The 13,021-nt window shown below is 41.1% G+C and overlaps 1 long non-coding RNA gene across 2 annotated transcripts in view; it reads right to left on the bottom strand.

Annotated features, from left to right (window-relative positions):
• The window catches only part of LOC307193513, a 63,528-nt gene that overhangs the window by 9,054 nt on the left and 41,453 nt on the right, over positions 1–13,021 (bottom strand). For both annotated transcript variants that reach the window (XR_013830343.1, XR_013830344.1), the window contains exons 3-5: positions 10,665–11,013; positions 10,370–10,570; positions 8,380–8,485 (exon numbers count right to left, since the gene is read on the bottom strand). This is a non-coding gene — a long non-coding RNA (uncharacterized lncRNA). The remainder of the gene's footprint in view (positions 1–8,379; positions 8,486–10,369; positions 10,571–10,664; positions 11,014–13,021) is intronic.

The raw sequence follows: 13,021 nt of genomic DNA, 5'->3' as shown, positions 1-13,021 counted from the left end.
GAGGCTCTGCTTGGCCTCCCTGTGCTCACTCCTAGATGTGGGTTACCAGCTCAATCCATGGCAGGAGGCCTCCTGGTTGGAGGAATTTCAACACATACCAGCTGTAGGACCTTGGGCGGAATTCTTAACCTATGATGTCAGTTTTCTCATCTAGAAAATGAGGATAATGGTAGCTTTGAACCTTGTAGGTTGCTGAGAGAATTAGGTAAGGTAGTGCTCTGTGAAGGGCTTAGCATAACATGCAGCACATAGTAGGAGACTTGCCCATGTTATTTACTGTTGCCATATTTATTATTACTCCAGCTACATGAGGAATCCCAAGGATGGCTGGATTTTATACAGACTGTTTTAGAAGAAGTTGAAGTATCACATCGTAGGATGAACTAGATAAACTAGGGTATCTTCAACCCATAGAGTCTATGTCTCTCTGGTTTTTCTGTCTCACTTTAGTCACAAGTTAACTAAAAATTATGCAACTTAAAAATTCCTTTTCCTGGAAAGTCTGAACAGTCATGACTTCTTACATCTATTACACCAAATGGCCTTACTGCAAATCTCAGCAATTTAGAGTGTCATCATGGTCTAAAAGGAGGACAACAGATCTAGTGCATGGCAGCTGACGCCCCACATCCAAAGCACAGAGCAGACGTTACTAATGAATCAGGGCACCAGTTCTGCCAAGCCTAGACTCAGTCATGCATCTGAGCACATCACTCCAGACTCTCTCTCAGCTGACTAGATAACGACACGTGTTTCCTTCCTAAGGAAGGAGGCCATGAGAAGTACAGGCTCTGGTTCTGGTTGAAACACTTACCAGCTATAGGGCATTTAACTTCATTTTTCTATATTATAAAGCTTATGTTTTACTAAAGCTCAAATAAACATTTTTGCATCCTCCTTACATTGGGAGAGTGACACGAGGGGACAAAGTTTTATAGCAACTTAACTCACAAGGAAGTGGCCTTTAAGCTCCAGAGAGAACTGGCTCAGCATCCACCTCATGACTTACATGTCTGTTCTTCAGACCCCCAAAATGTTTGTGACTTCCAGGGCAGGTCTCTTGTTCACAATCACATTTGTCTCAAAACTGCTGCTTCCACTTAATGTTACCTCATGTCCGCTGCCCCATGTGGGGTACACTGACTGGCTAAGGATCCTTCCTAGCCTTTTTTCTAGACGTACACTCTCCTCCCACAGCACATGACCTTTGTGAATATAGTAAGTTTGGGCAGATGGAGGTGGGTTTGGATGTTGGCCATTCCTGTTCTAGAAATCCATTTGGCTACTTCATGGCTACCATTTATGTATTTTTTCTATCCTTCCATCCCCTCTCCTCCTTTTCCCTCCTTCCTTCACTTCTTTTTTAAAAACTCACTGCACCACCTCTCCAAGTTCTCTGGCCCCTTCACATATCCTTTGTGCCTTCTCTTCTCTCCACTTAACTGTCTCAGTCCTTTCTTGGGCACAACTACAAAAGTCAGGATCTTCCCATTTGAAATTCAGTCCTACTTCAGACCTGCCCCCTTTCTCCAGATCCTGACTTAAGCTCTATCTTCTCATACCCAAGTAATACCTCATGGTACTTGGTAGTAACAGCCCCTTCTCTAAGAAGAATTTTGCTAACAGTTATTAAAATTATGTACACGTGTCCTGGTGTGTGCTTACATGTTTCCTTCTAATATCCTATCCATTCTCCCATTCTTCCTATTAATAAGGACCGTGAGTTTTAGCTTGCTCATTACCACCTGGTAAAAAACAAACAAACAGAAAAACAACCTGCTTCCTCTAGTTTACCTTGTAGCTATTGGCAGCCAAGCAACTAAACTGGGATTTATACAGCAGTATTGTGTGGGATTTGTAGGAAGTCTCCAAGAAAGGGAGAAAAGGTCTCTTTAATGCTCTTTAGAATGCTAATGAGATGGTTAGAACTCCAGAAGCCCTCTTGTACCATGAGGACAAGGGCCCACCCTAGGAATGATGGAATATTGCCTGATGACTTTGTCTAGGTGCCTAGACTCTCTAGCTTCCAATTTCTTATCTATTTGAAAATAAAACGTCCTTCTTTTTAAGCTCCTTTTAGTCAAGCTTCACTGTTATATTAGAACACAATTCATTGTTTTTAAAGCTTATGTCTTCATGCCTCTCTCAAAGTTTACTCCAAAGCGTCTATGAGAGGCATCCCTCCTACACACACTCTTTTTTATTTCTAAGGCTGAATGGGGGAAGCTCTATCATAACAGACAGATGGGTTGAATGTGAGCCCCTTGCTTTCAAATGGTAGAACAGAGGTGCTCTGGTAGGGCACAGGGACATGGATGCCATTGAGACTCGTCTACCCTGAGCTAAACTGCTGACCCAGGCCAAATAGATTCAGACGGCTTCCAGAAGACAGTAGCAGGCAGGGCATTCCAGCACTAATGTCAACCTTATAAAGAAGACAAATGAATGTGGTACCAGGGAAGGCAGTGAACCCCCTTACTCCCGTGATGGGCTCCTGGGGAAGCCACAGACAGTTTTGCAGTTCAAATGACAGACGCCACCCAAAAGTGGAGGAGTTCACATCAACTGAAGTGCACATTTAAGAATAATCAAAACATAAAACAGATGTCAATATCAAAATACTGAGTGTGTAGACCCCAAATTAAAGTCAAACATGAAAAATAAGTTGAACTAAAACATGCATTCTTTTCTTGTTCAAACATTTTACCACTGTTTGAAATGGGAAGAGGTTAGGAAAATCTAACAAATTACCAATATTGTGGTAGAGTTACCGCCACCTGGAGCCACACAGGAGTTTGCCATTGGCTCTTTCATCTCAGAGAAATTTTGACCATTGAATGCCTCACAAGAGCTGTAGTTAATTGATTTTTGTATTCATCTTTGGAAGATGAGGACTCAGAAGACTTCTGGATTTGTTAAATCTAGACATGTCATTTTGTGTGAGAGTCTTTGTGTGTTTATATGAATAGGCATATGTTCTTATTTTTAAATTTGATAAATAATGATATATATTGATCATAATGGGAAATATTACTGCAGTCTGAATAATGCAAATGCTACCTTTATTTTCTAGCACCCCCTAAACGCCAAATATACCATGCCCTCAACCACAAATAATTTCTACACCTCTCAGAAAATAATTTTTCCTGATTAAAATAATCAGATATGTTCATTTAAAGATTTTCAAACAGTACAGAGAAATGAAGAAGAAAGTAGAAATTACCCTAAATCCCATTAAACACAGATAACTACTGTTCACACATGGTGACCATTTTCCTCAGATGTGTGTTACCTAATAGTGTTGGTTTATCTTTTGTTCTAATCTCTATGAGGGCAGGAACTTTTCCTATCTTATTTACTGCTGCTTACCACATTGCCTAGGTGAGTGTCTGGCATAGAATAGGTATTCAGAATATTTGATTTCGAATTTATAATTTCCCATTAACATGTTCCTTTTTGCTTAACATATTGTAGACATCTTTTCAAGTCAATCAATGTAAATCTATAACATAATTTTTTAAAGGCATGCATTTTATTGGACATAGAATACTGTTTTGCTGTTTGTGCCACACGTGTGCATGTGTGTGTCTGATTATCTTCTCAGAACATATTGCCGTTAAGTGAAGTTATTTGGTCAAAGGCTATACACATTCACAGGTTTGACAAAGATTACCAAAGGGCTCTCCAGGAAGTATATACGAAGTTTCACACTCATCAATTCGAAAAAAAGGATCATTACCCACCATCCTCCCCTAAGCTGGATGGTGACCTATCTTTGCCAATCTTATGGCTAAAAATGTTATCGCAATGTTGGTTTGATTTGTATTAATGTAATTATTTGTGAGCATGAACATCTTTTCATGTACTTATTGGTTCTTAGTAGTCTAAATTTGTGTTCAATTTCTATTTCTCATTACTAGTTTTGAGTATTGAGCAGTCTCGCTTTTGGTCATGGACTAGACTAGCTACTGATTTATCTGTTTTACTGGGTTTTCAAAGAACCAGTTCTTGGATTTAGCAAGTCCCTCGTTTTTTTTTTTCTGTTTTCTACTATATCAATCTCTATTTTACCTTTATGACTTCCTCTCTTCTGCTTCCTTATTTATTTTTGTAGTGTTTTTGCTGTATTTTTTGAGGATAACGTTCATCTTACTATTTCTACATTTTCATTTTAATAACAAATGTGTGCGAGGGTGACTCTTTACCTTGTTAATTTTTGCTATATCCTAGCGATTTTTGGGTGAAATATTCTCATTTAGTTTTCCATGTTTTGCATTTGTGGTTTTGATGTTCTCTTTAACATTAGAGATGTTGTAGAGATTTTTTAAAAATTGTCATTTGTTGGGCAGGGAGTTTGTTGGTAGTGTTTGTTGTTTTTTTAAAAAGAGATTTATTTATTATTTATTTTTGGCTGTGTCGGGTCTTGGTTGTGGCATATGGGATCTTTCACTGTGGCGCCGGCTCTTCCTTGTGGCGCGCAGGCTTCTTTCTTTTTTTTTCCTTTTTTTTTTTTTTTTTTTTGGCGGTACGCGGGCCTCTCACTGTTGTGGCCTCTCCCGTTGCGGAGCACAGGCTCAGCGGCCATGGCTCACGGGCCCAGCCGCTCCGCGGCATGCGGGATCTTCCCGGACCGGGGCACGAACCCGTGTCCCCTGCATCGGCAGGCGGACTCTCAACCACTGCGCCACCAGGGAAGCCCCAGGCTTCTTTCCAGTTGTGGCGGTGGGTTTTCTCTTCCCTCCTTGTGGCACTTCTCTAGCGCGTCTGCTCTGTAGTTTGCGGCACGCAGGCGCTCTAGTTGTGGCGTGTGGGCTCAGTACTTGTGGTGTGCGGGCTTAGTTGCCCCACGGCATATGGGATCCTAGTTCCCTGACCAGGGATCGAATCCGCGTCTCCTGCATTGTAAGGCAGATTCTTTACCACTGGACCACTAGGCAAGTCCCAATGTTTGTTCTTTTATATATTTTGTGTCATGTTGCATGTGATTAAAGGGTTCAGCCTATACTATTTTATATATATATATAGGAATAATTTTGGAAGTAGTTTGGAACATTTTTGTAAATGCCTCTTGAATTCACTAATATATATTCTCGGTTGTAAGACATAAAACAGATATTTACTTAACCGATTAGACAATTTAAAGCCCTTCTGCCTTATTGATTTGTTTTCTATTTGTCCTAATGAGGACTAGAAACATTTATCAAGTCACCCTCCCTATTATGCTTCTCAGGATTTCTTCTTAGAGCTCCAGTAGTTCTCACTCTGTATATTGTGGTGCCTTGGAGGTTATTTCTTTGACTTTTGTATTTTGATACATGGTCTGTCTCGTTCCTCTTCATGACCTCTCTGGAGTTAGAAAAGCATGCAATGGCTAATTTTATATGATTGGGTCATCTTTCCATACAAATGAGGAAACTGAGAATCAGAAACTTTAAGTAACTGGTACAAGTGCAAGGTCACACAGCAGGTGAATGGACAAGCCTGGTGTGTCTGTCCCCAAAGCCCATGGCCTTAACCTGCTGCTATCATTATGTTCTGGTATCTAATTCTGTGAGAAACCTACCTGGTCTCTTTTATTTTCTTAAGTAACTTGCTTATTCTACATAGATGCTTGCAGAATGGTTTCTTCATCATTGTAGTACAATAATTTTACTGACTTTTTTCTCAGCATTGGTTGATGTTTACCGATTTTTCCAGGCTCTGTGACCCCTTTCAGTGTGTAGACTCAAGTCTTCCTTATCCAAATATTTGTTTTATTGTAGTAGAACTCTTACTTTTCTTTATGATCATGAATTATCCATTTGTCAGATTATAAGTATATAACATATTATCATATATACTTAATATACAGAATACACATATCTATATACACTGCCTTTCCCTCCACACCTACCATTCTTGCTTTTAACATTTTTAGTTTGTCGTGATAGGCTACATTTCCTGTACTTCCCAAATCCTGTTTCCTGTGGCAATGGTTCTGCTCCCTGCTTTGATCATTGCAGTTTTATGTCTTAAAGCATTGCTTTTCTCCTCAATTTCTTTCCTAAGTTCTGCTAAATCCCTATTCCTTGTATCATGCTTTCTTACCATATTTTGGGCACTTTTTTTCATCCATGTACTTTAAAATTTATTTGAGAATTCAGTAAAAGTTGTCATGTTTGTTTGTTTTCAACTGAAATTCTTCTAAAATGAAGCCCTCCTCTTTCCCTCTTTTCCATACCTGTTCAGTCTCTCTCTCAACCTTTCCTTCTTGTGGTGGGGGAAGGGAAGACTGGGGATAGAACTTTCATGTTGGAAACATGCCAATTTTTCTTGCTTTTTTTTTTTTTCTTGTTCACTTTTTAAAAGGCAGGTAGTCTGTCTTCCTGTTTGCCAGAAAAATAATGTTTACCCCAAATGTGTGAACTCTTATATAATGAGATTCGGCGTGAGATGTTGATAATCTCTCAGCTTCCCAGGAAAGGCAGCCAAGGCCGTTGGTCATTTTGCTTCTGTTTGATTAATCTCCGGTTTTGTTGGAACTTCTACACCAGAAAACCCCTCACTGAAGAAGCAGTGGATTCCATCCCAAAGGGAAGGTATCCTTCAGATTTCAATTTTTCCCATCTGTGGTGTGAGCACACTCCTTTACAGAGGTAAAGTTACAGAGAAGCCCTGTAGCTAGCAAGCATTCGATTTGGTGTGGCTACAGGCATGTTTCTCCTTTGAATCCACCTCTTTTGCTGCCAGGCCTTTGTTGAAACACTTGCTGCTGGGATATTATTACTTCCTTGCCTTCTGCCATCCGCTAGACTAGAGAAAACTATTACTAAGTTTATCTGCCCCACGTCCACTCCTGTGGTCTCAGAATACTGTTTATGGAGAGAAGAACGGTGGCTCTGGAAGGCACACTGAGGAACTTACTCTGGGGTCTCCAGTGTCCCCGGATCCAATACTTCTCTAGCTTGAGACATTGGTATTTTTGAGAATCCCCTTGCTTGTTTTCAACCATTCTGTTCATTTCTTCCAGAAAAAAACTCTATTTAGATTTCCAGGATCTTCTTTACATTTGGTCCCAATAGTTTCACATCTAAATATTTCTGTATATTTAAAGTGTCATAAAGTTTAGTTCATCATGTCATTCATCATGAGGAGATTATTTTTCCTACTAGTGTCAATAATAATTGTTTCTTTTAATTAATTTTTGTTCAGCTTGGAAAGGGGAAGTTTGTGACTTCCTAGGCTTCCTGTACCTTTGGACCCATCTCTTTCAGAATCTTCCTCCCCCTCTGTAACATTAAACTATTTCAGCTTTTTAATATTATACATTTATCCTTTGCCTGTTTTATAGTTTAGTCATGTGTGTGTTTGACCAGTGCTTCTCAAACAGGAAATAGTTAAGGACAAGTTGTTTTTCAGTTTCCAATCTGTTGTAGACCCTTACCTTTATAAAACATAATCAGTACTGAAAATGAATTAAAAATAAGACATAAAAGGCAAACTTGAATTTTTGTTATCAGATTCAACACACATGATATTACTCGCTGTACAAGTTTCTAAATGCTTGCTCTCGGTTTTTCTTCTTATCCATTGTGGAGGGTCACAAACAACCCCCAGGCCAGGCACAGTCCATGCAGCCCCCTCTGAGTAGCTTCACGGTAAGCCCTTCAGGAGTAGGGGCAGGGTCTCGTTAACCTGTGTGTCCTCCTTAATGCCCACCTAGCACTATGCCCCCAGAATACCATCTACTGAGAAATAACTGTTGACTATATGAGTAAGACAATAATACTCCAAGTAGTAATTGGAGTATTTTGGCCTCTTGAGGTTAAAACTCTCAGGTTGATTCCTGACCGTCACAACTTCCTTCTGCATTGGAAAGATGCAGGTGCTGTTATTTGGATTTATAGTCAAGGCTCAGAGGAGAATGGCTCTACACACAGGAGGACTTTTTATCCATGCTGTTTTATTTGACCCAAGGTACTTTCCCTCATATGCTGTTTCATGTCTCTATAGGGAGTACAAATCATGGTGTGAAAGACGAGGCAGGATATTAACCGGACTGGTGCCTGGACCAGGTGTGAGCATTCTGTCTTCTGTCCATCACTTTATTTATCATCCTTCTCTTGAGGACTTTGTGATGACCCTCTGATTCCCAGTCACACCAACAGACTCTCTGCTTGAGAAGCATGTTATGACGAAATGCCTATTAGGATTAATACTGGCCCTGAACTAAGAAATAATGGTCAAGCTTATATATTCTAATGTATTCCTCTCTAGGGCACAGATTTACCAAGTTGGAGAGAATGGTTGAGGAACTAGCCCTAGTTAGGATGGAAGCTGAGAGTCAAACACTATCAGTGGGGAAATCACAGTGAGTAGAATGAGTAAAATGTGTCTTACCTACTGGCCAAATGGAGGCCAGCTCTAGTCCCAAGTGTCAGAGGTGCGCAGAGAGAACTGCCTCCTGGGGACATGAAGAGATGGATAAGCAACGGCCCGCTCTGGACTGGTGGGGAAGAAAACAAAGAAAAGCTCTTGGTAAGGTAAGGCAACATGGGTAAAGGCCATAGCAGACTTGCGCCTAAAGTGCTAAGATGATGCAGCAGAAGAAAAGAGTAACTTTTAAGGGCAAAGGGTCACTTCCCAGATTATTGAAATACACTGTCACCCTAAACTGTAGGCGTGTCCTCTAAATATTTTATCTACTGCCCTCCCTTGACTATTTAACATCCGTCCTTTGCCTTCCCAGGTGGCCATCTCGTTCTGCATGTATTTTTCTCCTATTTTGTATGATTACATTTACAGTTTCTTTGTCTATGTCTAATGCTACCTTTGGATCAAAATCATTGCTGGTGTGTTGCTCTTGCAGAAGAGTAGCATCTGGCAAGCCATAGGCCTTCCATCACTGGTTTGCCCTTGTTTCTGGTTTTCTGGATGCCGCTATCTGGGGAAAGGCTGTCAGTGATGATAACTGCAAAGCATCATGGCGAGCTCCTGTTACTACAGAGGTGGGAAGCAAAGCCATAAACAGGCAGAGGGATAATTGGGCCCAAGGATAAAAAGTGATCAAATTGTCCAGAAACAGTACAGAAGCACAGAAGTTGGCAGCTTAAAAATATTGTTATGGTTTTTCTTTCCTTTGAGACAGGAAAGGGACTTTACCTCATGAGAAACTTCAGGTGGATCTTTTCAAAACTCTATAACCTGGCATATTGTTTGATAAATATTTGTTGATTTAATGAATGAACCTGAAGAAGCTGTTCTCATGTATGTCAACACTGGCTCGAGGGAGAGCTTGGGCTGGTTGGATTCAGTGAGCTTGGATAGTTTAGAATGAGTTGCTGCACTGGCACCAGGCTTGGGGAGAAGTGTAACCAATCTGAAGTCATTTGAAAGCACAACTAGATTCAGGATTATCAGGGTAGCTCAGACTGTGTTTGAGTGAGGTTTCATTTCATAGCTAGACATGTGAGTTACCACCAGTGGTTCTTCACTGGGGGCAATCTTCCTCCCCACGGAACACTTGGCAGTGTCTGGAGACATTTTTGGTTGTCACTGCTGGGAGGAAGAGGGTGAGGCTACTGGCATCTAGTGGGTAAAAGCCAGGGAGGCTGCCAAACATCCTACGACGCGTGGGACAGCCCCCGTGACGAAGCATTACCTGAGAGTTTGAGAAAACCTGCTATAGACAGATTTCCTAATTTAAAGGGCAGCTCTAGAGAAGTTATTCCTAGAGGCTTTCCTTTGACAGTTATCAGCTCAAAGACCCTTTGGACTCAATTACCTATGTGGTCAGATGACCCGTGGACCTTTGAAATATATCTTGTTGCTGTACATGCAGATTTGCAGGACACAGATTATAAGCCCCTCCTCCATAAACAAAGCAGGCTCCGGCCAAGTTCTTTATGTCCCCTGCCCTAATGCTGCTAACTGCTTAGATGTTGCTGAGCGACATTGTCACAATGTAAAGCATTTGAGACTGGGCGGGTAATGAGAGCCGTGATCTGATTGGTCCCTACTCTGGAAGGTGTGGAGGTAAGGCAGACAGTGAGAGGGCAGCAGGTACATTGTATGAGAAGCCTGTCCACTTCAACAGTGCTTAGCTCCCCTCCCCGCCCACCTTGCTGCCTTTTGACAAGGGATTACTACCCAGGATTACTACCCAGAGCTGCACTGCAGCTCCAGGCCACTGAGGTTTCACTTTTGACAACTTGCAGAATTCCTGACCTGGCAGATCAGCAGGACAAGGGCCCTGGGAGCTAGAAGGTGATTTTCATAAGGAGATCTGGTGCTTTCCACAACCATCTCTGGGATGTGTGCTTCAGTTCTGCCCTGACCGAACCAATTCACAACACAGCAAGCAAAAGACAGCTTTTAACAACTGCTGTACCTGTTCTGAGCAATGCCAAAGATATCACCAATACGTATTTCAACCAGTGTGCTTGTGTCAGTTGCATAGACTTGGGTGATGTGAAGTCATCCCCAGGAAGTATATACTCTTCGGTTTACACCCTGGATCTGTGAGAGGTGCAGAACCTTTTAGCAGTCCAGCTCAGCAGACACTGATGGGGCTTCTGCCACACGATCCAGCCTAGTGGGCAGAACAAAGCATGGCAGAATGCACAATGCACAGGAGGGGCACTCTGCTCAGCTGGGGCAGGCAGAGGAGGTGGGAGAAGAGGTACCTGCAAAGAGCCCGAGTGTAGACTGAAGGGGTGAGAGAAGGGAAGTTCTCCAATGGAGTGAAGCGTGGGAGCCATTCAGATGAGAAGGCATTTTGCCATTGTCGGTGAAGAGTGGAAAGCCCTCGTTGGCTCTGCTCTTCCCTTTAGCTTCTTGTATATCTGTACCTTTCCTCTTTCCCTTCCTCCCTTCTTTTTTGCTTCACCTTCTCATCTCCTTTCTTCTTGGTGGCTACCACTGCTTGGAATTATGAGATGTCTGCACCAGCAAGCCCCATGCTGCCTCCGTTCTACTTCTCGGTAATGGAAGGGCCATGGACTTAAATCCTAGATCATCAAATGTATACAGTACCTGCAAAGTAACAGACACAATCCAGTGAAATAACTTTCAATTAAACAGGACAGCTTCTCCAAGTAAAGGAAAGACACGTGCATTAATATTATTATCAACATTGTAACACAAAGTGCCTATCATGGATCAGGCCCTAAAGGAGACATTTTATAGACATTATCTTTCATTGTCATGCCACTCTTTAAGACAGGCCTGATTATTTCCATTTAACAATGAGTTACTGAAGCTAAGAGATTAGGCACAAGAAAGAAAGAAAGAGATATTGGCCCTGAAATATCTGGAATGGAATATTTGATTTGTAATAGAATTAAGATAAAAAACTTTAATATATTTATTTGCAGCTTTGAGGGTGATTGTCATAAAGAAAGAGAAATTTTTGATAATAATTAAAATATAATTACAACCCCATAAATCACATATTTTGCATATAAAAGCTTGGTATATCTCATCCATCTCATTGCTTAAGAAACTATATTATAGTCCATGAGGGGAAAGGAGACAAGAGATAAGAAAGAGTCATAAAACAGAAGATCCAAAGATTGCAGTAGCTGTGGCAGACGGATGAATTTCTTCCTGTGGAATTTTCCAGTATAACCAAGTGATCTTGGGTCCCATAGTCAGTGTTTGCTTTTGAAATTGGACTTGGATGAGTTGGAAACTCCTTACATGGTCTCCATCAGCTACTCCTATTGTTATTAATTACCCCTATTATTAATTATTATTAACTGTGCGATTTGAGGGATGTTACTGAAGTTTCTGAGCCTTGTTTCCTTATTATGAAGAAATATAGATAAAAACAATGACAACTTTATAGATTTGAGGTAAAGACTAGATATGAATGGACATAAAAATGCTTAGCATAGTGGCTGGCATTCAGTAAGCTCTCAATATATATAGATATTATTACTGAAGTTTGCCTATAATGGTTTGCCCATGCCAAGAGAAATATATCTTCTCTCTCCATGCAGTGGGTTCTTTCATTTCTTTCAGAAAGGTAAAATCATACAATTCCAAGTTATACTTAGCTATAGATTTAAAATTTCTCCCCTCCAAGCAAATTCAAATCAATGCCTGATATTTTAAAAAAGCAATTATTCTGATAATTAATATCACTGCCTGCCTTTTTATGTCCGTCGCCCTTGACACCTACCATGCCTCCTCCCATTTCCACAGGTTTGCTGTGGTTTTCTGATTATTCAGATATAAAAGTATTTTATTGTTGTTGTTTGTTTTGTTGGCATGGAATTCTTTTTTTTCCAAATAAAGTCTTATGCAGCGGCCTAATATATAAAATAGACCAATGTAGATCTGCTCTCTTTGAAATAGGATAAGTGCCTGCTCGTACTTCACCCCCATTTTGCTTATTTATGTCTCTGCATTCCAGGGGAACCCTGAGATGTTTCCAAAGGAACCTTAGGATTTCACTGAATGTATCTTGAGAACCACTCATCCATATGGATGACATCACAGTTTTAGTTCTCTCCTTCCCAGGAGGTTTGTAGAAACAGTCCTGGCTTAGCTGAGGGTAGAGGGAGGAAGTGGAGACGGATGAACTTCCATGTGGTCCCCTAGTACCCACATGTAATGCATGAGAGAAGGTTCTCTGGTCTGGATCACACTGTATCAGAACTCCAAACATCTCTGTGGAACCAGAGCATGTAATTCAGTCACCCACATGCCTCCAAATATTTTAATACTTTGGTAATTTGACATCACCCCAATGGTCCAGCCATACAACCCCCCTTACCAAACACAGAACACATTTTCCATCACCATGCCTTTGTACTCAACGTTTCCTCCTCCTGGAATAATACCCATCCTTCCATTTCTGCCTGGCTCTCTGACACCCCTCCTCCAAAGCCTTCTCCACGAGCTCCTCCCCAATTCCTAGGGCCAGAATACATCTCTTTTGTGCATTTGTTCATTTTTGCCTCCCCCACATTCTTCTATCTCCCTCACATTCTCATCTTGCCTGGGGCACTGTCTTATACAGAACACACGGGGGAAA

The sequence above is a fragment of the Stenella coeruleoalba genome (assembly GCF_951394435.1).
Source record: "Stenella coeruleoalba genome assembly, chromosome: 10".
NCBI lineage: Eukaryota > Metazoa > Chordata > Mammalia > Artiodactyla > Delphinidae > Stenella > Stenella coeruleoalba.
Note: the sequence above shows the minus strand (reverse complement) of the source record. Positions and strands in the feature narration are given on the sequence as shown.